The 27855-nt window shown below is 51.0% G+C and overlaps 1 pseudogene; it reads right to left on the minus strand.

Annotated features, from left to right (window-relative positions):
* Nucleotides 1-1455: 1455 nt before the first annotated feature.
* LOC144175741 (uncharacterized) lies at nucleotides 1456-8046 on the minus strand (annotated as a pseudogene).
* Nucleotides 8047-27855: the final 19809 nt, after the last annotated feature.

Consider the following 27855-nt stretch of genomic DNA (forward strand, 5'->3'; position numbering starts at 1 on the left):
CTTCCGCCGCTACCTCTAGCTGCTCGCACAGCTGCCTTAGGTATTTCGCTGGCTCCTCTTTTAATGTGCCCGGTACGGGCAGTTCCCCTGTCCAACTGTGCTGGAGGATCGCCAGCGGTCCTGTGGGGTTCCTGCCATAAAGCATGCGAAACGGGGTGACTCCGGTTGCGTTGTGCGGAACCTCTCGGTAGGCCCACAACACGAACGGCACTAACCTATCCCAGTTCCTTGGATCCTTCTCGATGACGTGAAAACGCACGTTCTTAAGTACCCTATTCCAACGCTCCACCGTGACATTGCTCTCCGCGTGTTTCGGTGTCGAGAAGCACGGCGCGCAGCCCAACCTTTCCGAAAAGCTTTGTGTCAGTTGTGACGTGAAGTTAGTACCCTGGTTAGAGCATATTAACTCAGGGATGCCAGTCCTGCTGAATTTTGTCAGAAGAGCCTCGCAACTCGCTTTCGCCGTAAGTGACCGCAAGCACACGACTTCGGGCCAGCGTGTGCAGAGGTCCACCAGACAAAGCGCATACTTGTGGCCCCGACCTGACAGCACGTCCAGGGGACCGATGATGTCAACGTTTACTACCTGGAAGGGGTGGTCGGGTCCTGTTAGGGGAACAATAGGGACCCGGACACTGAGCCGTCTATCTGCCCGGATTTGGCAGCCATGACATGTTTGGCAGTGATTGGATACGTCTGCCTCTAGGGCAGGCCAGCAAAAGCTATATTTTATCCTAGCCTTCGTCTTTTTGGGGCCTAAATGGCCTCCCCATAGCGACTCGTGGGCCAGCAAGAGTACCTCCTCGTGTCTCTCTGAGGGCAGCACAAGTTGCGTAGAGACAAACGTGCCAGCTTTCCCTCTTTTCGCGTCGGCCCAAGCTTTCTTTAGGCTGTCATCAGCCAGCTGAGACGGCAGAAGCCTTGCCCGTGGGCCCTCAACTTCGATGGCCTCATCAATCTCCTCGGCCGGAGCTTCGGGTGCCGTCTCTCCCGTAATCTCACACACGGCAGCCGCCGGTTCCGAGATCGCCCCGTTGCCGACCTCGTGGTCCCCACTGGAGGAGGCGAAAGTTTCAGCCGTGCTGTTCGCCTCCCGGTTGGGGTGACATTTCGTCAGCAGCTCCCAATCCTCTCTGGAAAGCAAACAGTCTAGTCCCTCGGCGAGATTGTTGGTGAAAGCACAGATTAGCTGCACCTTGGGGCTCCCGACCACCGACACGGCCTGCCTCAAACTCACAGGCAGGCTGACCACTCTCGCGTTAACCGACCGGCCAAATGGTGGAACTAGCCTGATGGTGCCCGATGGCTGCATAGCGTCCTGTGGGACTAAACGTTCTCGAACCACCGTAACTTCGCTTCCCGTGTCGACCGTCGCGGTAACGGTGTTACCTGCACAGTCGAGTTCCACGTGCTGTAGTCTAGACCTTCTCAGCTCATCAATGCTTCCGAGCGCATTTACCTCGGCCACGAGAATTCGCTGCCCCCGCTTGTCAGGCCGGCATGCTGAGCGTGCACTGCACTTGCGTCCTCTACTATCACTCTCTGCACGGGCGCGCTGCGCCCTGGGTTTCCTGACTTCTCAGCAATTTTCTGGCACAGCCGGAAACGCTGACCCTCTCCCTTACAGACGCTACACATCCACATTCGCTTGCCACTGTTGGTGTTGCGCGGAGTTACTTGATCTCTACGCCCAACAGCGGAGCCTCTTCCCTTGGCCTGCTCGAAGGTTTGCAGCACGTTAGCTATCTCTGGCAGCTTCAGCCACGTCTCTGCTTCGCGCAGGCGAACGTACTCCAGTCCCTCAGCACTCAAACTGTTCCTAATTCTACCAGCCACCATAAGGGCCACTACCTTTTCTTTTGTTTAGGCCTTCCTCGATTTCAAGTAGTAGTCAAATTGGGTGCCTACGCGGGAGGCAAATTGCGACCAGGTTTCGTCGTTAAGTTTCGTTGCCTTTGCAAATCGGTCGAGGTATTCTGCGGGGCTTAGCCTAAGCTCCTGCAACACGGCCTTTTTACCACTCCGTAGTCATTGCACTCACTCTCCCCGAGTCCACGTAACATGTACCTCACTCGTTCCGACAACGCCGGTACAACCAAATGAACCTAACTCGACTCCGGTACACCGTACGTTACAAACAACCTTTCAACTTCGTCGAACCACAACGGAATGTCCGCATCGCACGGCAGCTTAAGCACTTTCAGGAACTTTGCGCATTGAGTGACCGGGTCTAAGCCCGGCCGCCTACCCTCGTCTGAGTCCGAGCCCGTAGGAGTTTGCGTGCCGGCCCTCGTCTCCAGCTCCAACCTTCGCAGCCACTCATCGGATTCGAGCTTCAGTTTTTGTATGCTTTCTTCCGATTCTCGCGCCTCTCTTCTCTCCCTCTCCTCCGCCTTTCTCTCCCGCTCCTGAAACTCCAATTCCATTCGCCTAAGAATTATCGTCTCAGACTCCGCTTGGACCACCCCACCTGCCACCGTTCCCCCTTGAGGTGGCGCCTCATGTGTCTGACCATTTCCGTCTCCTTCCGCCATGTTCGTCTGCATGCTCCACGTGACTACCATGCAATCCCAGACTCAGCGTACACCGCCACAACGAAGCGCAAGAAATCCCACTCAACCGCACCTTCGGTGGTAGGCTGCCGCGTCGTTGGCCCCGTGCGCTGGCTTGGCTCTACCGCTCCAGTCCGCGCGGAGCTCGGCTGGTGCCGATGAAAACGGGCTTGCGTCCACTTGCTGCCCTTGGCTGTGGCCTGGTGTTCTCTTCTGCCAAACCCTGTCGGCTGCGCCAGTAAAGATGGTTGTGGTTCGTTTCCCCGAAGTCCGGTGTCTATCAGGAACCCAATCGCCCGGGCTCCGGTTGATTTGGCAGGAGGCTGGCAGGGCGATGGTGTTGAAGTTCTTGGAGACGGCGGTCGAATTGACGAACTCGAGGCGTTGGGGTTGATTAAGTGAAACGAAGAATCTATATACACCTATTTACAGTAGGAAAACTGGGTACATGAATTATGAAAAGAAAAACTTCAAACTTCCGCGAGACGCTAGCTCCGAGTGCCCACAAATCACTCGGGGTCCTCAACTTCGTCGAACTCTCCTATACTCGGAGCGTACACAAACCGCTCGAGAAACGACGGCCGAGACTGTCTCGCCGCAAGATCCGTGTAGTATCCCGGTACAACGCTGTACCCTAAACCTCCGACACGCTCTTAACCTCTTACCTAGGGGGCTCACAAATCCCAACTTAGCTTCACCGGTCGAGATTCCTTGTCCCACCGGGAACTGCCCAGCTCAGCGCTCAGACAAGAACCCTTTCCAACGGCTAAGTTCGGCCTGATAACACCACGAGATCACCCTCTCTCGGGGACGCCCCTGTAGCATTTGTACACGCTTAAGGGAGTGCCCAAATTCACGTAAACAGCTGTCACTCAGCGCGCTAGGGAATATTCAATGAGGCACCGCCATTCCTGGGTCAACGGCACGCTCGCGGACCAGCAGGTGCGCGCGACCCCACGCGGTGAGAGCGAAAGGCGGCGACAGTAGTGCACTGTGCCGGCCGCATCGCGTTAACAATGATGTCTCGCGCGGCGCGCGCCTCGACGCCGGTAATCCCTCCACCTCCGCGCGTCACGTCGACGGTTCTTGGAATCCCGCGGCGCCGTCTGCTTTCTCAATGGGGCATTATCCCCGTGGTATCATGTGGGCCAGACAATCCGTCTCCTGTGCTCGCCGTGACGAGTTGGCGACGGCTGCGGCGTAGAGTCTACAGTGCTGAGCCCCCAGACAGAGTGGCAGGTTCTCACGCGCAGCCCGGGCGCCTGGCCGCTGATCTCATAAGTGGACCTTACACTTGTCTATGGAGAGCACTTGTTGTTACACCTTTGGAAAGATTGGTGAGCGAGGTGATGAGGAAACCAATTCATGGGTCTTTCCGTTGCTCAGCTGCCATATCCGTCACAGGAATGGAAGACAGGTCACCAGGACAGTCCGATAGATCAGCAGGTACGGGTGAATAGGAGAGAGCGTCGGAGTCAGAATGCTTCTGACCAGACCTGTATTTGACTCGTATGTCATATTCTTGGAGGCGAAGCGGTCATCGCCCAAGACGACCAACCGGATCTTTGAAAGAAGACAGCCAGCAGAGGGCGTGGTGGTCGGTTACCCGATAAAATGGGCGGCCGTACAGATATGGTCAAAATTTAGCAAGCGTCCAGATGGTGGCCAAGCACTCCTTCTCGGTAACTGTATAATTGTATTCTGCCTTAGTTAGGGTGTGGCTTCCATAGGCGACAACTTATTCGTCGAAACCTGCGTTACGTTGGCAAAGCACAGCCCCAAGGCCAAGTCAGCTGGCGTCAGTATGAAGTTCGGTAGGTGCTGTAAGGTCGAAGTGTCAAAGCATGGGTGTCGAGGTCAGTAGACGGCGCAAAGTCTGGAACGCAAGGTCGCAGTTCGGAGACCAGTCATGCAAGTCACGGTCACCACCGAGGATATTTTTAAGGGCTCAAAGATGGAAGCAAAGTTGCGAATGAAGCGCCTGAGGTAGGAGCGAAGTCGTATGAAACTCCGAAGGTATTTTGTGTTGGTTGGCTTCGGGAATTCGGCAACAGCGCAAAGCTTGGCTGGGTCGGGGAGGACGCCATCCTTGGAGACGATATAACCCAAGTTGGTAAGTTTTGTAGTGGCAAAGAGACACTTTTTGAGGTTAAGTTGGAGACAGGCTCTAGACAGGCACGTTAACACTTGTTCTAAACGGTGAAGGTGCGTCGGACAATCGGCGGAAAAGATGATAATATCGTCTAGATAGCAAAGACAGACTTTCCACTTGAACTCCCGCAAAACATTGTCCATCATGCGCTGAAGTGTTGGAGGGGCATTCCATAGCCCGAACAGCATGACATTAAATTCGTACAATCCATCAGAGGTGACAGATGCCGTTTGCGGGCGATCATCGTCCGCCATAGGAACCTGCCAATACCCGGACCTTAAATCAAGCTTCGAGAAAAATTCTGCCCCCTGCAAGCTGTCCATAGCATCATCTATGCGAGAGAGAGGATAGACCTCCCTGCGCGTGATTTTGTTGAGGTGGCGATAGCCTACACAAAATCGTAATGTACCATGTTTTGTTGGACGAGAACGACAGGAGATGCCCAGGGACTGCTTGAGGGTCGAACAACGCCCCGCTGATGCATGTCGTCGACGCGCTGCTCGATGGTGCGACGCTCGGCTGGGGAGACGCGATGCGGCCGTCATCGAAGGGGAGCATGGTTTCCTGTGTCGATGGTGTGCTCCACAGTAGACGTGTGGTAAAGCGCGTTCTGTGACAAACAAAAAACGAACGGAATCGCTGAAGTGGAGCCATAAGTTGCGCTTGTTGGGTGCTGTATAGAGGATCGTCCATACAGTCACTAAAAACGTCAGTCCCGAGATCGGATCTGACTAACGCGCAACTAGTCCGTCGATGTCAATGTGTGACACGTCATCCGTAACTTTGAAAATAAGGTCATTGTCTTTATGTTCGAGACTTTCTAGGGTTTGGCCTTCTAGGAGGGCGCACGGCACGGTCGATATGTTCGTGATGAACATGGCGTTTGCCCCGGAGTGGAAATTCAGAACGGCAAACGGCAAGGGAAAAGGTTGCGGTGGTGAAACATGTCAGGTGGGGTAAAGAACGCAGTGGTGTCGGTGACAGATACACAGCATATAGGCACAAATTTAGAAGAACACGGCGGAAGATGAGTGTCTTCTGCCACGACATGTTTAGTAGCGTGAACGAGGTGGTCGTCGTAAAAAGATGCGTCAGAAAAGGCACAAAACTCCACTTGTGCGCGTGCGCAGTCAATCACTGCATTATTGCGCGAAAGAAAGTCCCATCCTAAAATTACGTCATGGGAGCACGCTGGAAGCACTATAAACTCAATATGGTGCACGACGTCCTGAATAGCGACCCGAGGCGTGCATGCAGCCATTGCCTTGATATGTTGTGCACTTGCGGTTCGGAGCAATAGTCCATCCAGGGGCGTCTTCACTTTGCGAAGGGAACGGCAGAGATCAGCGTAATAACAGAAACGGCGGCTCCTGTGTAGACAAAAACGAATGAACGAATACCTTCAACAATAACATCGATGACATAGTTAGGGGACGGAAGGGGATGAAGCCTTGGACTTTTCGACATCGACGCAGTTCGTGCCTCAGGAACTGCGGCGACTAGTTTTCCGTATCTCTGGGACCAGAACAGCTCCGCATCGGGGAGAGCGAGCGACGGCGTGGTGACGGCGAGCAGTGTTCAGTATAGGTTGCACGGTCCGAAGAGCAAGTTGGGAACGAAGAACGTGGCGTCATATGTCCTCGAGGTGACGGAGGGAAATCTGCAGGCGCAGAGTTCCACGTTGACGGCGGATAACGGCGGGGATAGGTTGACCGAGGTCGAACTGGAAATGTCGGCTGGAACATCACGGACGGCTGCTACAATGGTCTTGTGGCAACTTCGGCATAAGTGACTGGCGCAGGTATACTGGCACGTACTGCGTAGACGGCGGTGGAAGTGCTTCGGCAATTTAATCCAGGATAACATCTCTGAGGGTAGGCTCCACCGTGGACACAGACTTAGTCGTGCAAGGTAGGAGAGACAACGTTCGAGCAACGTCCTCACGCACGAAGGCTTTAATTTGCGTAAGGAGCACGGAATCGGTAGAAATTGCTGCCAAGCTCAACCGGTGTCATCCCACGCACGAGATCCTCTAGTGAGAGCCCGTTGCTTCCTCAGCTCATCAAAGCTAAGGCACAAGTTGACGACGTCGGCAACCATGCGCAAGTCCTTGGACAGAAGCATCTGGAAGGTGTCGTCAGGTATGCCTTTTATAATGCGCATGATTTTATCCGATTCCGCCATGGATGGGCCGACGCGCTTTCATAGGTCCACGACGTCTTCAATATAGCTATTAAAGTTCTCGCCAGCCTACTGTGCTCGAACGCGCGGACGCTGCTCCGCTTGAAGCTTGCGCACCGCTGGTCGGCCAAAGACCGTAAGGAACTTTACCTTAACTCAGACCACGTCCGGCAGTCGCGCTGGTTATTCCCATACCTTAACTCGGCGGTTCCCTTCAGAGAGAAGCCGACGTTATTCACTTTCATGGCGTCGTCCCATCGGTTATGTGCGCTTACCCGTTCATACCCGTACAGCCAATCCTCAGCGCAGTTATTATCGGTTCCTTTGAAGAATGGAGGGTCTCGCTGCATGGCACCATAGCGCATCACCACCGGCGATGAGGACGTAGCAGTCTGGTTCGGTCCGTTGTCCATTGCCGAGGGTAACTTCCGGCTCCGGCGTTCCAGGATTAAGGCGTTAAAACAGCTCCTTAACTACGTAAAAGGTGATTTATTGAAGAAGGCCTTCCTGAAGGCGAGAGGTTAGAAATCGAAGCAGTATGAGCGAACCCCGTACCTCTGGACGATAGCGTGGAGGATTCCCGACTGTCTTTATGTTGATGATGACGCTGGTCACAATGGTCAACATAACCCATTCTGGAGAATGACTGGAAGATGTGAATTGTTCTTTCAAGGATGATACGTTGATAAGAAAGACACTAGCTCAAACGTACACATTTTACACTCGGTCATGAATGCTGCATAATTTGCACTGCTGGTTATAACTATTTAGGGAAACAATATTGTAACGCCTCACATACTTGGACATGTACACGACGGATGGGCAATCACTGGGCTAGAAGAGGAAGAGGAACAATCCTCAGGCGTGTGCGTTTGGAGCCCCGTTAGTTCCTGTGAAGCTTCTCCGTCCTGTCCAGGAAATAAACCTGCCATTTACCGCAACAGACGTGGTGGAGGTGCGGGGTAAACCCAGCGAACAACGGCGTCACTGGGTCTTCGCCGAAGCCGTCGCGTAGCTGGCCTCTCGCCCGTCCGAGAAGTCATGGCGCCCCCGGCTCAAGGCAACTCTTCGGCTACACCGCCCGGCGGCTGGTAGCTGCAACGAGAACCACGGAAGTTTGAAGGCAAAGCGGAAGAAGACGTCGATGACTGGCTCACCCATTGCGAACAAGTGAGCAAGTACTACCGTTGGAATGCGGCAGACAAGCTTGCAAACGTCGTATTTTCCTTGGAGAAGACCGCCCTGGTGTGGTTTGACAACAATGAAGCGAAATGTACGACGTGGGATCGGCTAGTAGAGTTAATGAAGGAAAGCTTCAGTGATGCTGAAGCCAAGAAGAAGCAAGCAGAGCAGACTCTTCTGCAGCGAGCTCAAGTCCCAGGGGAAAGCTGCACCACCTACATTGAAGAAATTCTGCAGCTGTGTAGAGTAGTGAACGCCGAAATGCCTGAGGACGACAAGGTGGGCCATTTACTGAAGGGAATTGCTGAGGATGTCTACACATTCCTCATTAGCAAGGAGCATTTGGACACCGTGTCGGCTGTAATTCGGCATTGCCGCAAGTTCGAAGCGCTAAGAAAACGCCGTATAACCCCAATGTTTGGCCGCTTATCCAACGTGACTACTGTCGCAAGCGTTGACAGCACCTCACCCGCTGATCTCGCGCCTACCATACGGCAAATAGTCCGTGAAGAGTTGCGGCTACATGAAGACGTCCCAAGCAAGGCAGCAAGCTTCTCTGAACGCTATCTGACGAAAGAGGCTGCGTGCCGGTGCCCTTGTGCCCAAAGTGAATGCATGAATCTGTCCATCAACGCTGCAAACATTGAGCCCCACCGAGCCGCGAAAATCTTAATGGTCCCTATAACAGGGACGCAGACTTTTGGCGGCCAGGTCGCTTTCCTCGTAATCTATATGCCGACTATTACGAACCGAATCTACAACTGGATCACTCGAAGATAGGAAACTACGAGGTGGGCCAGCGTGCCTACCAACAAGATATGCGATATGCGTCTTTTGAACGGTCAGATACGGGGCGTCGGCCACCTGTTTGCTACCGCTGTGGCACGACGGGGCACATCCAGCGATTCTGCCGTCATCGACGCCAGCTGCCAACATACAGGGCCCCAGACGCATACCCTCAACGTTCTTCCTACCGGCTTGACTCATCGTGGCATCCGGGAGTGCTTCCGACCCCCTCCGGACAAAATGCGCAGCGAAGTGGTTTTCCTTCATCGGATCGCAGCCAGACACTACCCACAATGCGCCCGAGGAGGTCGCCATCGCCTCGCCGCCGCCCGATGTCACCACCCCCGGGAAACTAACAGGTGCGGCCGATGGGGGTGAGGTCGCTGGACCATCTGTAATCGATAAACCTCTGCCTGTTTCTATGGACAAAAACAAAGTTCAAGTTTCGGTCGATGGAGTTTCAACAATGGCTTTAGTGGACACTGGAGCCACCGTTTCTGTAATGAGTTATGCGTTCAAGGAAAGACTTGGCCGCAAAGTAATGTTCAGCTGGGATCACCCTCTTTCGTTCCGGGGAGTTGGTGACGAATGGCTCCGACCTACGGGTGTTTGTAGTGTGAACGTCTCGGTGGCCGGGAAAACGTTTACAGTGGAGTTTGCGGTGCTTCCCAGTTCCACACACGACGTCATTCTCGGGATGGACTTTTTACGGGACTGTGGGGCAACCGTTGACTGTGGCGCCGGTGGTGAACTTTCAGTGAGCAGTCTTCTCTTTCCTTTGTCTGGCGACGATTCTCCAGCTGAAGAAATTCTGATTGTTTGTGACGACGTGGTTCTGGCAGCACACACAGCATTGCCCATCACGGTGACCGCTTCTGATATCCCTGTCAGCTCCCTGGACGCCTTTGTGGAGCCACTGGCCGGGAACTGTGCGAAGAAAGACGTTTTGTTGCCGCGGTGCCTTATTCGCATCAACAATGGTCACACTTTATTGTGGGCGTTGAACTGCTCTGCTCATAACGTAGTTCTACCTAGAGGCACCAAACTTGCCCGTTTTGAGGCTCACGAGAGCGCGTCTGTTGCTGTGGTGTGTGAAAGTGAGCCTCAGGTGGCCACTAGCGGCGTGCCTGATTCTAAATTTCTGGGCATGATTGACAAATCACTCTCCTCAACTCAGCGTGCAACGCTGGTGACCGTTCTATCCCGACATGCTTCTTTGTTTGACTTCGCCCAAGACGGCACCAACATCCGGATCGCGTCTTCACGTGCGCGTCACACAATTGAAACTGGCTCGGCACGTCCAATTCGACAAAAGCCCTACTGAGTCGCCCCATATGAACGCAAGGTTATAGCGGATTGGGTCAAAGACATGCTGCATCTAGTCATCTAGTCCGTGGGCTGCACCTGTTATCCTTGTCAAGAATAAAGATGGGTTATGACGATTTTGCGTGGACTATCGACGCCTCAATTCCATTACGAAGAAAGACGTATACCCGCTTCCTCGAATAGACGACGTAATTGACTGTCTGCACTCAGCGTCCTACTTCTCGTCCGCGGATCTACGATCCGGATATTGGCAAATCCCGATGGAACCTGCACACAAGGAAAAAACGGCCTTCGTCACTCCTGACGGTCTTTTTGAATTCAACGTGATGCTGTTCGGATTATGCAACGCTCCGGCAACATTCGAAAGGTTCATGAACACGATTCTGCGTGGATTGAAGTGGGAAATTTGTTTGTGTTACCTTGATGATGTAGTAATTTTCGGGCGAACGTTCGATGAGCACAACTGCCGCGTGGATACCGTCCTGAACTGCCTGCAGAGTGCCGGCCTCGTGCTGAATTCGAAGAAGTGCCGTTTTGGCGAGCGTCAAGCGCTGGTTCTTGGCCACATGGTTGACAAGTTGGCATTATGAGCCCTCGGTTGCGAAGACGGCGTGCCTTGCCGAAGAGGCTCGCCGCCTTGCAAGACTCTGAACTGTGGCGTCGCAGACGCGTTCTAAGAAGCGCTACGACAGTCGGCACCAATTCGTCTCTTATGCAAAAGGTGACTTGGTCTTGCTATGGACCCCAATACGAAAGCGCGGCCTGTGCACTAAGTTTCTGTCCCGCTACACAGGCCCATTCGTTATTGTTTATCGCTTGAGCGACGTCACGTACGTTCTGTCACGGCTCACTACGACTGGACGCCGGAGCAACAAGACGCAACTGGCTCACATCGCCCGCTTGAAGCCATTCATTCCACGCTGTGAACAGTGACTCACCCTGCGGGTTTCGTCTGTGAAGGAGGGAATTGTGCCTGCGAGATATTCAGACTCGAAAAGAAAATTGTCAACATCTAAGTAACGGAAAACACCACCTTCCCAGAGGCGCGAAATAGGTTCCCCTCTTTGCCCCTGGGGAGGTACGCCGACGCAGCTCGCTGGGGTGCGGAGAGGCGTCTGGTTTCGGCAGGAACCCAGTGTGGAGGATCCAAGAGAGAAGCACGACCCAGCACCCGTTCTCGTAAGGCGATGGAACCAACTGTGAGCGAGGCAGTGGGCGCAGCTTCGTTTTCTTCTTTTCCCCAGCTATCGCCCTCTGCCTGCGCCCATCTCATTTATTTACAACACAAACCTTCGCGCTATTTGATCCAGGAGGCCTTGCCCTCGACCGCTGCCAATGATGGCTCGTGCCCAAGCCGACCCTCGTTTTTCTACGCCGCCCCTTCCATTGGAACGCCTGAAGCTGCGCCGCAGGCTCCTGCGAGAGAAAATCACAGGGCTCATTACGGCAATCGACGCCCTTCTCCAGGACCCGGCTCTGCACGTGACCGACCTTACCGCCAACATTTACCACTTCCACGACACGCCGAGCGAGTTACGGGCCCTCGACGCTGCAATTCAAGGAAACCTGACCGGAGACAAGCTAAAGGAAGACGTTGCCGTATCCCAGCATTTCGACGACAAAATGCGCTCGTGTCAAATGCGCGCGATGCTCCACCCGGTTGGCAAAGCTGCTGTGAATTCAGCCGCCGATGGCTGCGTCCGAACCACCTGGAGGAGTGACAATCGAGAGCGCACGGGTGTTCCCAACGTACCGCAGAACACCTACTTTGTCGCTCTTCCCAGGGTTCAGCCAGAAACGCGCCAACAACAGCCCGAGCACACCATGCACGACGAACACGCAGCCAACAACGGCTCGTCCATTTGGATGGCACCTGGTGACTCTGGTGTCAACGCCACTCACGGTGAGTCTCCTGCAACGCAACCGAGTATAATGGAAGCAGAGGACCTCACGCAGCGTCAAATAACTGTTCCGATCTGCCCTCCAAATACCAGCCTCGCCGTCTTCCCCGACAGTGAGATCATGCTGCTTTCGAGCGACGAGAATGATACGCAGGGTCACGATAAGGCAGACGCGTTCCTGCCGTCCACTTCTGCAACCGATTACCATGCCGTCACCCTTTTTCGTGAGGCATATCCGCGTACGAAACAGATCAAGGAACTCAGTGATCCTGGGGAGAGCAAGCACAGCGGGCTTCCTTGCGTGCACAAGTTGTTGTCACCTGGCGACGCCACCCTCAGAATGCACTTAGATGATGCTCCTAAAGGTCAGGAAATGGCCCATTTGAAATCGCGACGGGAGGAGGTGAATCGACGCCGACCATCCCGAAGGAAGATGAGTACCCACGCCTTGCGCCGTATTGTGGATAGCTGCGACCGCGTACCAGCTACACACCAGACATTTCACCGCATCCGCATATGCCTGCCCAGATCTATTCCTTCGCAAGCTTTGAAGCTCCGGCTGGCATACCACTTCCGAATCTGGCACCTCCCCCGATGGTGTCCAATACGGCACAGTGCAGAATCACCATCACTTCGACTCCACAGATTGAGAACCAGAGATTGTGGCCAGCCCACCAACAATATTTATGCTAGACTCCTTTGGTTTGTCGCAGCCACTGTCATTTGCACACCGACCAACCACTGTAGCTTCAAAAACGTGCTCGTCATCAAGACGCACATCGAGCTACAACGACTCATCGGAGTCCCTTCCGACCCCGGCGGCCACCCCAAAACCTACAGTGCGAAGCGGGTGATCCTGATGCACAGGGAACATCACAGCAACTGCGGGACGCAGCATCAGATGCGAATCATTGCTCCAAGCACCGCCCATGCGAACAGTTCGACATCATTTATTTCCGCCTGATCACTGGGACGATATTCAGGCGCCCCATACGAAGGCTCATCTTGAAGGCCAGTCCTTGCCTTTCTGGCTGGGGGGGGGGGGAGTGTGTTGTAAATAAATGAGATGGGCGCAGGCAGAGGGCGATAGCTGGGGTGAGGAAGAAGACGAAGCTGCACCCACTGCCTCGCTCACCGTTGGTTCCATCGCCTTACGAGAACGGGTGTCTGGGTCGGCCTTTCCTCTTGGATCCTCCACACCCAGTACGGAGGCACTCGAGGCAGTTCCCACCTCCTCCGCCCCGCCTGTGCCACCCAAGGCACTCCTCACGTCCTCTGCGGTCGCGGCTCGAACAAAGAGCACCAGAAAGGGTGCCAAGTACAAAAGGTTTGGTCCGCTGGGTACTCCCCACAAATCTAATGGCGAGACGGATGTGGGACCTTTCTTTTCTGCTTCGCAGACGAAGGAGTGGGTCCCTTCATCCAAACCTGCAGAGAGGCCGAAAAACCCTCCGAGAGTTGAAGGCCCAAAAGACAATACATAAAAAACACACTCCAGTCGCTATGAACACTTAATAATGGGGAGGGAAAATATTGTCATATGGAAGTACAGAGGCCTTCTGAATAATCTTGACAACGTGTACGGCATTCTGCATGCTAATCAGCCAAGTGTAATGTGTGTCCAAGAAAGAGATTTAAATTCCAATCACACACATTTCTTAAATATCTCTATGGTATTCAGAAAGGATACGGTTGGCTGCACACACTCGTCGTGCTGTGTGGCCATAACCGTCCGAAAATCCTTAGCATGCCACTCCGTCACTTTTCACACTGTCCTTGGGGCTGTAGCCATCCGCTAAATAATATTTAGTAGGATGATAACAGTGTGCTCAATTTACATCCCTCCCGACCAGCACTCTCCAGCTCTCTGACTTCAAGGCGCTGGTTGTCCAGCTGCTTGAACCATACATCCTCACAGGCGACCTTAATGCTCACCATTCTCTATGGGGCTCTTCTCGAGGTCGCCTGATAGAGAAGTTTCTAACCTCTGGAGCATGCCTTTTTAACAAGAAACAGCCTACATACCATAACGTAGGACGCAACACACATTCATATCTAGACTTGGCCATTGGCTCCGGCGTTATCTTTCCTCTTCTCGAGTGGGGTGTCTGCACCGACCCATGTGGCAGTGACCACTTCACCAACTCACTAGCATATATACGTAAAGCCCCATGCAGTCCATCTTCCCAGAACAGGTTCAATGAAGCAAGAGCAAATTGGAATACATTTACAGATACATCTAAACTACACTACACATCCATAAGACATCTACACATTGAAGAAACTACCCAACTCTTCACGGAGCACATCCTCGACGCCGCCGAAAAGTCCATTCCCCATGCCTCTGTTGCCTCGCGCAACCAGAGGAGGCCGTGGTGGAATGAAAACTGTAGGCGGGCGTGAAAGGCCTAGAGCAAAGCGTGGGGTATTCGTTGGTACCCCACGTCGGGTAACCTGCTGTTGTTCAAAAGAGGAAAAGTGTTGGGAAAACGTGTGCGCCGTGAGGCAAAACGAGATAGCTGGCGCTCATTCATAAACTCAATAACCTTATACACAGACACACGGAAAGTATGGACACGAATCCGCAAACTCAAGGGACAACAAGCAGCCTGCCTCTGGTCAGCACAACAGGGGACACGCTCGAAGACCAGGCTGACACACTTGCACAACACTTCCAACACGTGTCAAGTTCAGCACACCACCCAAACACTTTCATGAAACACAATGACAGATCAACCACTTCCTATATCTCTGAGTTTTCGCTTCATGAGTTTGGGGCAGCTCTGAGCACGTGTAAACCCTCAGCTCCATGCCGAGACAACATCACATATACAATGATACAGCACTTACACGCAGACACACTTGAACACTCCATCTATACAATAACATATGGCTTTCGGGGAACATTCCACGCTCTTGTAGGGAGACCCTAATAGTGGCTTTCTTGAAGGAGAGAAAACCCGTCGTCGCCCTTAACTTATCGTCCGATAGCCCTGACCAGCTGCCGCTGGAAGGTCCTCGAGAAGATAATAGACCGCAGGCTCGTCTACTTCTTTGATTACAATTGCCTTCTCGAGAGCTGCTAGGCAGCTTCGGGGCGGGGTGATCCACAAACGACCATCTCGTAGCACTTGAATCATATATCAAGTATGCCGTGAATAAACAGTTGTCTTGCGGTGTTTTTCGACATTGAGAAGGCCTATGACACCGCTTGCCGTTACGGCATTCTTAGTGACCTGAACAAATTCGGTGTCTCGGTTAACGTATTAAATGCCCTTTTTCGTTACTTGTCGGAGACAACCTTTCGGGTGAGAGTCAGTAGTGCACTGTCAAGGGCTCACGTGCAAGAAAACGTCGTGCCTCAAGGTGGAGTGTTTAGCTGCACTCTTTTCATATTCAAGAGGAACTCTCTCGGGAAGGCTTTGAAATCTACAATTTATCATTTCATGTATGCAGACGACGTCCAAATATCTTTTAAATTATGTTAATCTGCGAACGTCAAGTCTATCTTGGAGTCAAGAAATATGCCGGATGGGAGGACATGTATGGTGTTAAACTGAATCCTGCGAAAAGATGTTGCGTTGTGTCCTCCACGAAGCGTCGGGTCCATCCGAACGCAGACATTAGTCGATGGCGTGTCGCTTCCTGTGAACAAGGAGCACAGGTTTTCAGGTGTTGTGCTTGACCACAAACACACATTCATTCCTCAAATCAAGCAACTCAAGCATAAATGCCTCAAAACAATGAATATCCTTAAGGTTCTCTCACACTATTCGTATGGTGCTGACAAGAACTCCTGCTGTGCCTGTATACTGCTTTGGTTGGGTCTCGTTTCGACTATGGCCTTGTGGTGTAGGGGTCAGCGACTAAAACAGCATTGCGAATGCTTGGCCCAGTGCTACATTTGGGGCTTCGCCTTGCGTCGAGTGCATTTCGCACTAGTCCTGTAGAGGGCCTGTACGTCAAATGCGACAAATGGTCGTTAGATCACCAACGGACATACATGGACCTTTATACGCGTTTAATGTTTCATCATTGACCCTCCATCCTTTTAAACCTGCCATCTGTAATACAACCATGCCCCAACGTCTTTTAAAGCGTCCATCTATGTTCTTCCGTTCTCGCACCGAGTGAGAGATGAAGCGTCTAATCTTGGTGTCACCTTTTCAGACACTTCCAAACCATCTCTTTCTGACCTTTTACCGCCATGGAAGCTTTTGCGCTGTGTTGTATGACTTGTCATTTGTAGTTCTGGATAGAAAACGAGTACCAACAACAGCAATTCTGCAGCACGTCTTGTTTCTGCGAGAGAAGTACAACTGTGCAGGATTTTTTAGTGACGCAGCAAAAACGGCCCTTACCGTGTTATGTGCCGCGCAAGATCCGATTTTAGGGTCTCTAAGACTCTGAACAAGAAAAGCAGCATTTTCACGGTGGAAGCCTATGGAGTTTTCCTTGTTTTAAATCACATAGTCCTACATTAAATACCCAAGTCTATCATTTTCACTGATTCACTGAGTGTTGTACATGCATTATCTTCCAATAAGTATTGTAAAAACCATGTTATAAATGCAGTTTCAGGCCATCATTCAGGCATGTGCCCTAAATCTTCAGGTGATCGTGTGTTGGATTCCACGCCACACTGGGATCGCTGGGAATGAGAGTGCGGATCAGATGGCCGCTGCTGCTGCACTTGCACATATATTGAATATAACAGCAGTACCATACGCTGAGCTGAAGCCTTACATCAAGAACACCTTCGCTGAACGTGCCAAGCACACTGGAATCATACAACAAACACATAACAAAGACATACAACAAACTACACATAATAAAGGCGATACACAACTGATTGACACAACAGACACATTGGTTTCCTTAGCAAGGTTAAGGATAGGTCACACACATACAACACACTTTTACCTGCTCACTGGATCACCAAGATCCCTGTGTAGCGGGTATGGAGAGGGCCTATCCGTAATCCATATACTCATACAATGCAAGGCACTATAAACAACACGACACAAACTATTTTCACAACTATACAGACACCACAATCCACTACACCCATCACACTTTTTAGGGGACGACCCCATAATTACTCACAAGCGTACCCTTAAAGGTGTTGTGCCACCAAATTTTAACTCTGTAAAAAGCCTGCTGTAAGCTTCCTCTGCATGCAACGACCCTCAACACGAAGTGCTGGGTACAGCAAGCGCTTAAAATAGATTTTAATTCGCTTCTAAAAATTACCTAAATGCTCTTCTGGAAATCGGGACCCATCGCTAGCGCCACTAACCATGACGTCAGTGAATTGCCAGCCTAACAAAGTTTGTGACGTCATACAAAGTTAGCAACTCGAGCGACGTCAACGTGAACTCCAGTTACCACAGTTTGTTTGGTCGCTTGGTCGTATCAGACACACTATGCCAACACGACGGCGACGACGACGCGACGCCGACGAGTCGCCTCGCCAAACCATCGGCCAACTCCCGAATTGCCAGACCGCGTTGTCACACTACGCTGACGGCGACACAAACACGTCGGCCGATGGAAAGTCGCCGTAGTATGACTGACTCGCTGACCGAAGAAGCCTACGAAACCGGCGCCTGACTGGTCGCCCGACGCGTTGTCGGGAATCGATCGAGAAGCGAAAACTGCGTCCCGACAACATTCGTGCCGCAATGAACGCGGCTCTATTTTGTTAGTTTCTGGAGTGTAATAAACTCAGTAAGTTCCATGAATCCCATACAACTCAACACTAGCGCTGATCCGATCCGTATTTTGGCGTTCGACGCTTCGGCCGTGCTCTTCGGCGACGCCGCTACCGCCGCTACCCCGGAATGCGTAAGCGATCGGCTCGCCTATAGAAAATATGAGGTCAGTTTCGTGCAGAAGAAGAGTTACGTAGGGTAATTTGGGTAATAAGACATCAGTATCGGCAAAGGTTTTTAACGTAAAACCAAAGTACGGCAAGCACTATCCCTTCAGTGCAAAATCGCAGTCGCAGCTGGGCAAACTTATTTTTGCGAGCGCTTTCGCAAAATAGCAGAGTTGATGGCGATAAGCTCTTGCGGGGGCTTCGCGGAACCTTGCTGCGCAAGCGCTATTTAAGAAATTTGAGTTTACAAGTCAGGAATTCTGTAAACCAGCTAGTAAACACCGACGTACGACTTCAAGGATGGGCCTCCATCTAGTACACCGGCTATAGCGCGTTATGAAACCGTTTGCTCGGTCGTCTCCCCAGACGACGTGCCCCACCAGCTCCGAATCGCCGGGGACAACGCACTCGTAGTCGTTCCGGGGCGTCTGCCGCTTTGCCTGCGGTGTCAGCGTTCTGGCCACGTTCGACGGGAGTGTCGTGTTCCGCGCTGCACTCGTTGTCGTCGTTTTGGCCACGAGGCCTCACAGTGCGTGCAAACTTACGCCACTGTCGCCGGACCAGTGGGGTGTGACGACAAATCTGAGCACCTCATGGATGAAGCTGAAGCGGAAGAAGTCGCCGCTGGAGGAGGGGGAGACGAGCCAGCGTCGACGCATGAGCTCAAGGACCTGCCGACGTGCACGTCACCCGCCGTACAAGCTGGCATGGGCCAGGGAAAAGATAATGACCGGCCGGGCCTCAACATAGACGACTTACCACTGCCACCAGTGAACCAAGCTGCCCAAGGAGGAGCTATCCTGGAAACCGACCGAGCGGACGGTGGGAAGGAGTCTGACGATGACACCATCGATATGGACACGAGCAAGGACCTCGCTAGCAGCACCTGCGGAAAGCGTGGAGCGAGAGCAACGCCGAAATGACAGAAGGCGACAACGCGGCTTCCGACGAGCCGCCTTGGAAGGCGGCGCTGGGGCGGCGTTCCACGCAGAAGCCCAAGCGTAGCGTCCCCCCGGACAGGAGGGAGCCAGCGGCGACGCCGGCGAAGACGCCGACGTAGTCGCGCGAGTGGTGTGCGCCGGTGTGCGAGTGCGCCAGCGTCGGTCATCCTTGTGTCTGAGACTCCTGGCCCGTAATGCAGTAGTGTATACTGCGCTGCTTTTGAATCCACGCCCGTACCCGTGGTGCTGTCTGTAGTGTCAACGCCGCCTGTATTAACATTGCCTGACGCGTCGCGCGCTTTCCAATGGGAAGGGTAGGGACGCTTAGTTCAGGCACTGATCCGCTATGTGGCGCGTGCCAGCGGACATCTCGCCTTACGTCACTGCTCGCGAGTCGCGAACGCTGCACCCACTTTTACGACGTGTGTCTGTCGGCTTGCCTGTTGGGCTTCAAGAGCCGTTTCGCTTACATCTTAGCCGTGACGGGGCGCTAGTTCTGTGGCGCACTGGGGATCTCGTTCAACGTGTCGCTCGCTTCATACTTGCTGCATTTTTCCATAGATAAAGACGGAGGCGGACTGAAATAGTCTAAGAACGTACTGATTGTTGGGTAGACATATAGCTAACAGAAAACGATATTTTCGGATTGGGGAGCCATTATTTTACTGATATTTTTCTTTCTGGAGTATTTAGAGAAGAAAAAAATGCGTGCCTGTTTTTTGTTCAGGCGCTCACTTCTACGATTACTTTCCAATAATATCACGTGCTTGTAAAATTCAGATAATTATAGGAAACAAAAGGATAAGCAGCTGCGATCTCGCCACGCTGTCCGGGCGCTTCTACAGTACACTCATCAATTTTAGAAGTGCGTACCAATGCGGAGTGCGAACAGGGGGGTCAAAACAATACCTAAATGCGGAGGGGATAGAGGGGGGATGCCCCACTGAGAAAATTTCAGGGCCTGTGATCCGAGTAGATAAGCGCGCAAAGCCGGCATCAGCCTGCGGCAGCGCAAGGGATTTTGCTTCGTGACAAAGGAAGTTTTATCAGTGACAGACCAACACAGACACGCATGGTGAAAAACAAGAAGGCGTTGGAGCGCCGCCTCGGGAACGCTAAACAAACTTTCCACTATTTTGCATAGTTTCCAAGAAGCGGCGCTGGCTGGCGGACACGAAAGCACGCTGGAAGGCTACGGAGCGGGGAAGGGTAGGAGAGAGCAACAGGAGAGTGGCTGTTTGGCCATTTTTCGCTCACGCGTTAGGCACTGTTTATACAGGCGGCGTTGGTAGTGAATGTGGGGGGGGGGGGGGGGGGGGCAGGACAACGTAAGGATATTGTCGAGGTCGGAACAGGTGCCATAAATTGGTATGGGGCACATGACAGCTTCTATGTCATTTCGACGGCGCATTTGGCTGACTACAGCGGTTCGCTCCTCTTCCTGGCATTAATGAAAGCACCATCCTGTCCACACGCTCATTAATGTGAATGGCAACGAATCTCCTTTCAGCACTTAAGGTGGCAACAGTCAACGTCAGGGGCCTGTCGTCCAAAAGGAGACAGTACCAGCTTAACCGCCTCTTTCTGGAAGACGATATCGACATAATCGCCGTTCAAGAGACGAAAATTGAAAGTCAGGAGCAAACGGACCGGATGGTGCAAACTTTCAGAGCACGATATAACGTTTGCGTGTCCCATTCGGTAGGCGCGTCAGCTGGATGTGCGCTTTTTCTGCGTAATTCTGTGGGAATTTTTGAAGAAAGTGTCAGTGTTTGCGAACGCGGTCGCTCTATTGTGTGCGATTTTTTGTACTCGGAAATGGCATGGAGAGGGATTTGTGTATATGCGCCAAATAAGGAAGTGGATCGCCGCCTTTTTTTTTTTGAAAGTTTGAAAGTGTATTTAAACTGCGAAAGGCACCTAATATTTCTTGGCGATTTCAACTGCGTCTGTTCGAGCGCTGATAGAGCAAAAAAAAACCGCCGACACATGATTCGAGTGCGATGGTTTTAAATAGCCTAGTGCATGAGTTTGGCCTGGAGGACGTCGCGTGTGTTCTGTCAAACATGAATGAACCACAGTACACACATTTTCAACGTGAAAGTCACGCAAGATTGGACAGAGTTTACGTATCACTGGGTCTTGTGCCCCTGTGCGAGGCCTACACCATGAAACCGCTGTCCTTCAGGGACCACAGCATGGTGACGTTTACAATAGATCAGAAGCAAAGAAAAACTCGCTTTAGCTGGGATACCTAGAAATTCAATGTCAAACTACTGAATGATGAACCATTCACAACTGGTGTAAAGAAAAGATTAGAGCAGGCAATCGGAACAGAAAGTGGGTCTCTTATCACTGTCTGGGAACAGCTAAAAAGTGACTTTAAGATAAGTGCAATAGAAAGGTCGTTCGTCATACGTCATAAAGAAAAGGAGGAGGAAACACAACTACAAAGCCAGTTGTACTTCTTGCTAGGCATTGAGGCTCAACAGCCTGGAACTTTTACAAAAGAAATAAGAGAAGTTAAAAATAAGTTGGAGGTCATTGACATCGAGAAGTACAGGGGTGACATAGTGCGCGCACGCGCAGAGCGACTCTGGTTGGGCGAAACGCCAACCAAACGTTCCCTGAGTGACGAAAAGGGTTATGCGCAAAAGAATGAGATTAAAGCTATTCGATACAATAATGTGGTTTCTAGGGACCCTGAAGTCGTGGAGCGTGCGTTTTTTGAACATTATAAGGAACTGCTGGGAACTGAAAAGCAAGGCAGTAAAGATTACGAGCTAACTTTCTTGCCGTCAATGCCAAAGTTGCTGGATGATGCCAGAGCAAGCATGGAGGCGCCCATCAGTTTGCAGGAGATAAATAACGCCATCGACGAATTATCCATAGGGAAGTCACCGGGGCCAGATGGATTGGGAACCGAGTTTTACAAGTTCTTCAAAGAAGATATAGCAGTAATTTTATACAGGGTCATAACGGAAGCGTATGAATCCAAGAGAACACCGCCTTCGATCCGGAATAGTCATATTGTGTTAATTCCTAAAACTGATGATCCTGAAAAGCTGTTGGCGGTAGAGTCGTATCGGCCAATCAGCTTAACGAATGTGGATTACAAACTTTTCATGAAGGTTGTGGCTAGAAGATTGCAAGGATTAATAAAAAAAATTGTTGGAACCCATCAAACATGTGGAATTCAGGGACGATCTATTTTTACCAATATTCATGTCGCAAGAAGTGTATTAGAGTGTTGCGACGCTCTAGGGGGCCACGTGGCGATGATCCAAATTGATTTGCAGAAGGCCTTTGACCGTGTTCCGCATAACATTCTTTTCTCAGTGTTAGAACACGTTAACGTAGGATCCGTCATCCTCGAAGGTGTAAAGATGTCGTGCACTCAGTACTCAGCTCGTGTTATTGTAAACAAAAAAGTGGGACGAAGTTTTGGTATACTGTCGTCGGTGAAGCAGGGGTGCCCCTTGTGTCCCTTGTTGTTTGCGATTTATCCTCAACCCTTTTGTTTAAAGATTCTTCAAAATGAAAAAATACACGGATTCCGTTTGCACTGCAGTGAAGTTAAAATGTTGTCATATGCCGATGACATCGCTGTTTTTTGTAGTGATATGAAAAGTGTGAGGGAGGTGGTGAAGGATCTAAAGCGATTTTGCGAGTTGTCTGCCAGTGCAGTTAACTGGAACAAGTGCATAGGATTTTGGCACGGTGACTGGCAAAGTAAGCCAGTGTTTTTCGAGAACATGCCTTGGACGACAACTCGGGCCAGGTATCTGGGCATCCCCCTTGAAAACTACCAGGATGCTAGAGAGTACTGGGACGGAGAAACTGATAGAGTTAGAGAGAAATTAACACAATGGGGGGGAAGGGATCTGTCAATGTTTGCCCGTGCATCAGTATGTAATGTGTTTGCTGTTGCCAAGGTATCGTACGTCCTACAGGCGATTTGTATGTCAAGAAGGAACATACAAAAGCTGCACAGAGTGTTTGCGGTGTTTTTGTGGGACTCAAGTTGGGAGCGCATGAGTAGAACTAATTTGTTTCGCTCGGTGAAAAGTGGTGGATTGGGACTGCCACATTTGTTTATCCGACAATTAGTTTCTAGGTTTATGTTTCGGAGAGTTCAGAGAGATTGCTTTCTACGTACTGTGATACAAGTCCGACTACGTGATGTCATTCTAGACTATGTAGTTTCAACTTCTGAAATGCGATGTGTACGTGTGCGTGGGTTCTTGCGCGAAGTGGTGGATGCTTTTAGGATTTTAAGGGTTAGGTTTTCCTCAGAGTATTTGAGTAGTGTACCGCGGAAACGTTTGTACAAAGATATGATTGATGTGTGTCTGCCTGTTCCGGTTTATCGTCAGTTATATGCAGTGGGTTCAGGAAAAGATGTTCTAAAAAGAGTGAAACGAATGCCAGTACGTTTATCTGTTAAATCGTTCTTCTTTAAACATCATAGCGGCACGCTTCCGGTAAAACCCTGGCTGCAGGAAAAAGGACTATATGTACACCCATGGACACTTAACTGTAGACTATGCAAAAGCTGGAAACAATTGAGCACATCTTTCTGGACTGTTGGGATGCTGTGTTTCACTGGGACATCCTCCAACGAACCCTGAAAAAGACTTACCATTAACGCCTTATGGCATTCGCTTTTTGCCCGTAAACAATGATGGAGGCGTGCCCTATGATATGTTCATGGCACTAAGCCTGCATTCTATGTGGTAAACTCGCACGGCGGTTCAAAATGCCGAAGAGGATGCTCGCACAGTGCGAGAGTACTTCATTGAAAGCGTTGCTTACATAAGAGAGCAGGTTTATCGAGTCATGCCGGAAGAGCCTGAGTGGTTACCCATTCTGGATGTTCTAGCGCAATTTAAGATGTTTTAAGCCACTCCCTTCAGCCGATTGGTGGCTGGAGCTAGTAATTTGTGTACTGAACAGTGCGTTTTGTGTTGTCGCCAAGCAGGCAATAAAGAAAAAAAAAGGCTCAGTGGCTCAGTGGTCTCGCGCGTTGCGCCTGCGCGGTCAACGTTGCTAGTTCGATTCGCGGCGGGGGCAACTTTCTTTTTTTTTTGAGCGGTTTTTTTTAGCACTTTTATGGTTTGCATATCCATGGTTTTCATTTGTCTGCATCCGAGGATGCAGAGAAAGAATCCGTGTCGGAGCTGTCGCGGCTTGGCGTGACGAGTCGGCGTGTTTACTTCCGTGGTGAAGCAAGTATGTGGTGGAGCAGACGCCGCAGTAAAGTCGCAACGTACCGCAGCGCCGCATGGTAGACACGCGGGGCAGAGCGCCCTCGCAACACAGTGGCGTCACTGCTTGAATCGGCGCGCAGAAACCGAAACCGAATCCTGTTCACATGAATCGTGCGATAATAATTTTTTTACTCAGAATATGTGCATGTGAGAGCATGTATCATGCTTTCTAACGAAATATAAAACGTTTGCAACAAAGAATGCACAAGCAACAAATTTGGCGGCACAAGACCTTTAAGTTTCTTGGCGATGTGAAGTTTTTACTTCCTCATTACTGACCATTCATGTTGAAAAACTGGCCATTTACACAAGTCATCTTCATTGTCTTTTAGGTCATTTCACGTATATTTTAGTTAAATTTTTCAAACTTACTATCACTTCGTTCTCGTAAAACAACTTTTCCTTGGCGCTGTTTGCCCTTAGTCGGCCTTGCGCCATAAAAACGCAACTATCATCATCATCATCATCATTGATTCCTGAGATACCGGCCTTAATCCTTAGTCCCCTGTTTTAGTTAGGTCACCCACTGTTTGTGCCGGCATATGTCCTCAGCAGGCGCGTAGCCAAGATTTTTGTTCGGGGGGGGCTAAGGTTGTTCTCGACCCCCCCCCCCCCCCCCCCCCCCCCACCGAGAGAAAAAAAAATCGCGGCAGTTTGCAAGCGCCCTTAAAGGCTATGAAGATAAAATACATGTTGGGTTCAATAAAAAGACTGTCATTCATTAAAAAAAAACCGCGCCAATTCACCCCGTGAATGTGGCTGGAAAGCAAAGCTGTAAATGGCACCCATAACGATTACTCATGCGAAGTCACTTAAAATCACTCACATCGCTCTACAAATAGTAAAACCAGCGAAAAGTGAAATGCACTTAACCACACCATTAATTATTTCAAAGAGGTATTCTTGGTAAGATTAAATCAATGCATGATGCATGAACGGTGTTTGGTTGAGTTGTATTGGTGTAGCACAAGAGTGCAAACTTTTTTTTATAAAATCAAAGTAAGCTCCAACCCGGTGTTAGACGATCTGACTTCTCCGTCTCTGCGCCGCGGACGGAGGCGACGAGGCGGAAAGGTCAGGGTAAGGCGAAGGTACTGTCTGTCTCAGAAGGCGATAATGCTGGATTATCTCCCTGGACGTGACAAGCGGGTGACTGTCCTCGTGCAGCTTCATGGCACGGGAGGTAAAAGCGCAAGCTTGTTGGGTGGGCGTATTTGTTGCCCTCCACTGAAGTGTTAGGCGGTGTCCAGATGAGCTGAATGGAACCGTTTGGGGAGTGGTTTTTTAGCACGCACAGTGCAGGTCAGGACACCCAACCCGATTGGTAATTCCAGTAGGCTTGCTGGGAATCGGGAACCGTCCGAACGCCTTGTTGAATGAGAGCCAAGGTGATGGCTGCCTCTTCTGCTGCCGTCATTTGTTTGGTCCTAAGCGAGGTACACGCCAGCAGGTTGGTTCTGGAGCTAGCCACGATGATGGCGTGTTGCTGCCCTCGATGTTTCGAGAAGTCTGTGTAAACTGCATGAGCCGCACCAAGGGTGGTGTTTAGCTCTTGAGCCCGTGCTTTTCGTTGACCCTCGTCATGTGAGGGGTTCATATTTCTAAGCAAAGGAAGCATCCTTAGTTTTAGTCGCCAAGAGTCTGGGAGTACGTCAAGCGGAGTGACATTCTGGGCTGCCCAGCCAATCTGGTGAAGCATGCGGTTACCCTCCGCAGCTCTGAGTCGGAACTTCTGGTTAGAAAGATGGCCTTCTATCAGCTCTTCCACCGTGTTGTGGAACCCGTGCTTAGCAGCCTCAGTGTGGACGCACTAATGCTCAACCGCCTTTCTAATCATTATATAAAGCATCTCTATGTCTTCCTCGTCGAGAAGAAGATAGCGGTTTGTCGCAAGTAACTCTCGAGAGGACAAAAGCTTCAATTAATCGAAAGGTACCGGATTCTTTTAGGCCTCGCTTCTTGGTGGCAACTAGCCTGATCATGTGTATGATTAGATTAATGCTGTTTTTGAGGCGCTGCAAGGAGACGTCACTCTTGGTGTTGGCCTGGAAATGTAGGCCCAGTATCTTGATGCTGGGTTTTAGAGTGATGGCCTGGTCATCAAGGAGTATTGGAATGTATTCCTTGATTTGGCGTGAGCGCGGACATCAAGGAGCTGTAATTTTTTACGTGAACACTGGAGGCCACATGCTTTAGCTCATTGGCGTACTAAAAGTGAGATTCCATGGATTGGTGTGAGCTTCCTTTAATTTTTGTAACTCTTAGCACATGAGCAAGGTGCACACAGGGCCGCTAGACGGGCGTTAGTGGTCGTGTGACGCTTTCACGTGCCATTCACCGAGAAGGCGGGGGGTAAACCCGTAGATGTGCTTGGTGAGTACACCATTTGTCTTCCCGTGTTCGCGTGGGCTCGTAGCTGAATCGGTAAGACAACGGGCTCTCGCTTGGTTAGTCTATTAGCTCCAGGTTCGGTTCCCGGCGGTGCCAGTAAGTTCTTTTATTTGTTCGCTGGAGTTTTCTGGTGACACCAACGGTCGCGAAAGAACCCTTGGGGGGTAGAGGTAGAAAGCTTTGCTTTAAAAGCTTTGCTTTAAAAGACTGTCTTGTCCCAATAACAACGATACCAGTTCTATCTCAAACTAATCAAAGGAATAATCGACATAATAAATTAAACATTGGGCGTTCTGCTGCTGAGCATGAGGACGCGGGTTCGATTACCGGCCGTGTCGGCCGCTTTTCTGATGGAGGCGAAAAGCAAAAACGACCGTATGTACAAGATTTCAGCGCACTTTAAAGATCCCCAGGTGGTCAAAATTAATCATGAGCCCCTCCGCTACGGCGCGTTGAACCCTACAACCCATCAATCAGTCAATTAAACATTTGAAGCAGTGGCGAATCCCCGCCCACTTCCCGGCAGCGATTTCACTATGACATCACAGGATCTTGTATGTACGATTGGCCCAACGACCTAAGTCACCGCCAAGGAACATGATTGCGCGATTGTAGAGAGGCCTCCATTGATGTTATCATTTGAATTCTAACGTGCAGTTAACATACTCGTAACTATGTTTTAGTGCTGGCCTATATACATCACTCCTGCCCATATTACTTCACTGCAGCGCACAATTTGAAAATTTATGACATTTGTTGCTTCGGTTGAATAAAACGTCTGTGATTGGAATGGAGCTGTGCTAGTTACCAAAGGCTAGTGCTATTAAATTGAACTAGGTTGTATTTTGTCTTCAAATAGGCCCTTTCAGGTACTCTAATAATATTGGAGTTGACTGTGATTGTATTTGTGCCAGGTGAAGTTGTAAACTGGGCGAAAATCCGCAGACCGCGTGGTGCAAATCTGCGCCCGTGATACGGGACGTACCGTAATTACCCGGTTCTAACGCGCCCCCGATTCTAACGCGCACCCGATTTTCCTGGAAAAAAACCGCAAAAACTTGCACCTCCGATTGTAACGCGCACGGAACTTTGGGAGCAAGAAAAACGAATTCGAGAGAAACGGGCGATTTATTTCCCGAAGTAATCTCACTCATCTCACTCCTCGTCGCTCTCCGCTGACCACAACATCTCGTACTCGGTGCCGTCAAGCGCGTTCGCGATGCCACACTTCTGAACGAACGTTCAACCATGGTCGATGGGATCGTGGCCCACGCCTCGCACGCCCATCCCGC

The sequence above is a fragment of the Haemaphysalis longicornis genome, unplaced genomic scaffold (assembly GCF_048455015.1).
Source record: "Haemaphysalis longicornis isolate Haplotype H1 unplaced genomic scaffold, Haemaphysalis longicornis Haplotype H1 scaffold_3, whole genome shotgun sequence".
In the NCBI taxonomy this organism is placed as follows: Eukaryota; Metazoa; Arthropoda; class Arachnida; order Ixodida; family Ixodidae; genus Haemaphysalis; species Haemaphysalis longicornis.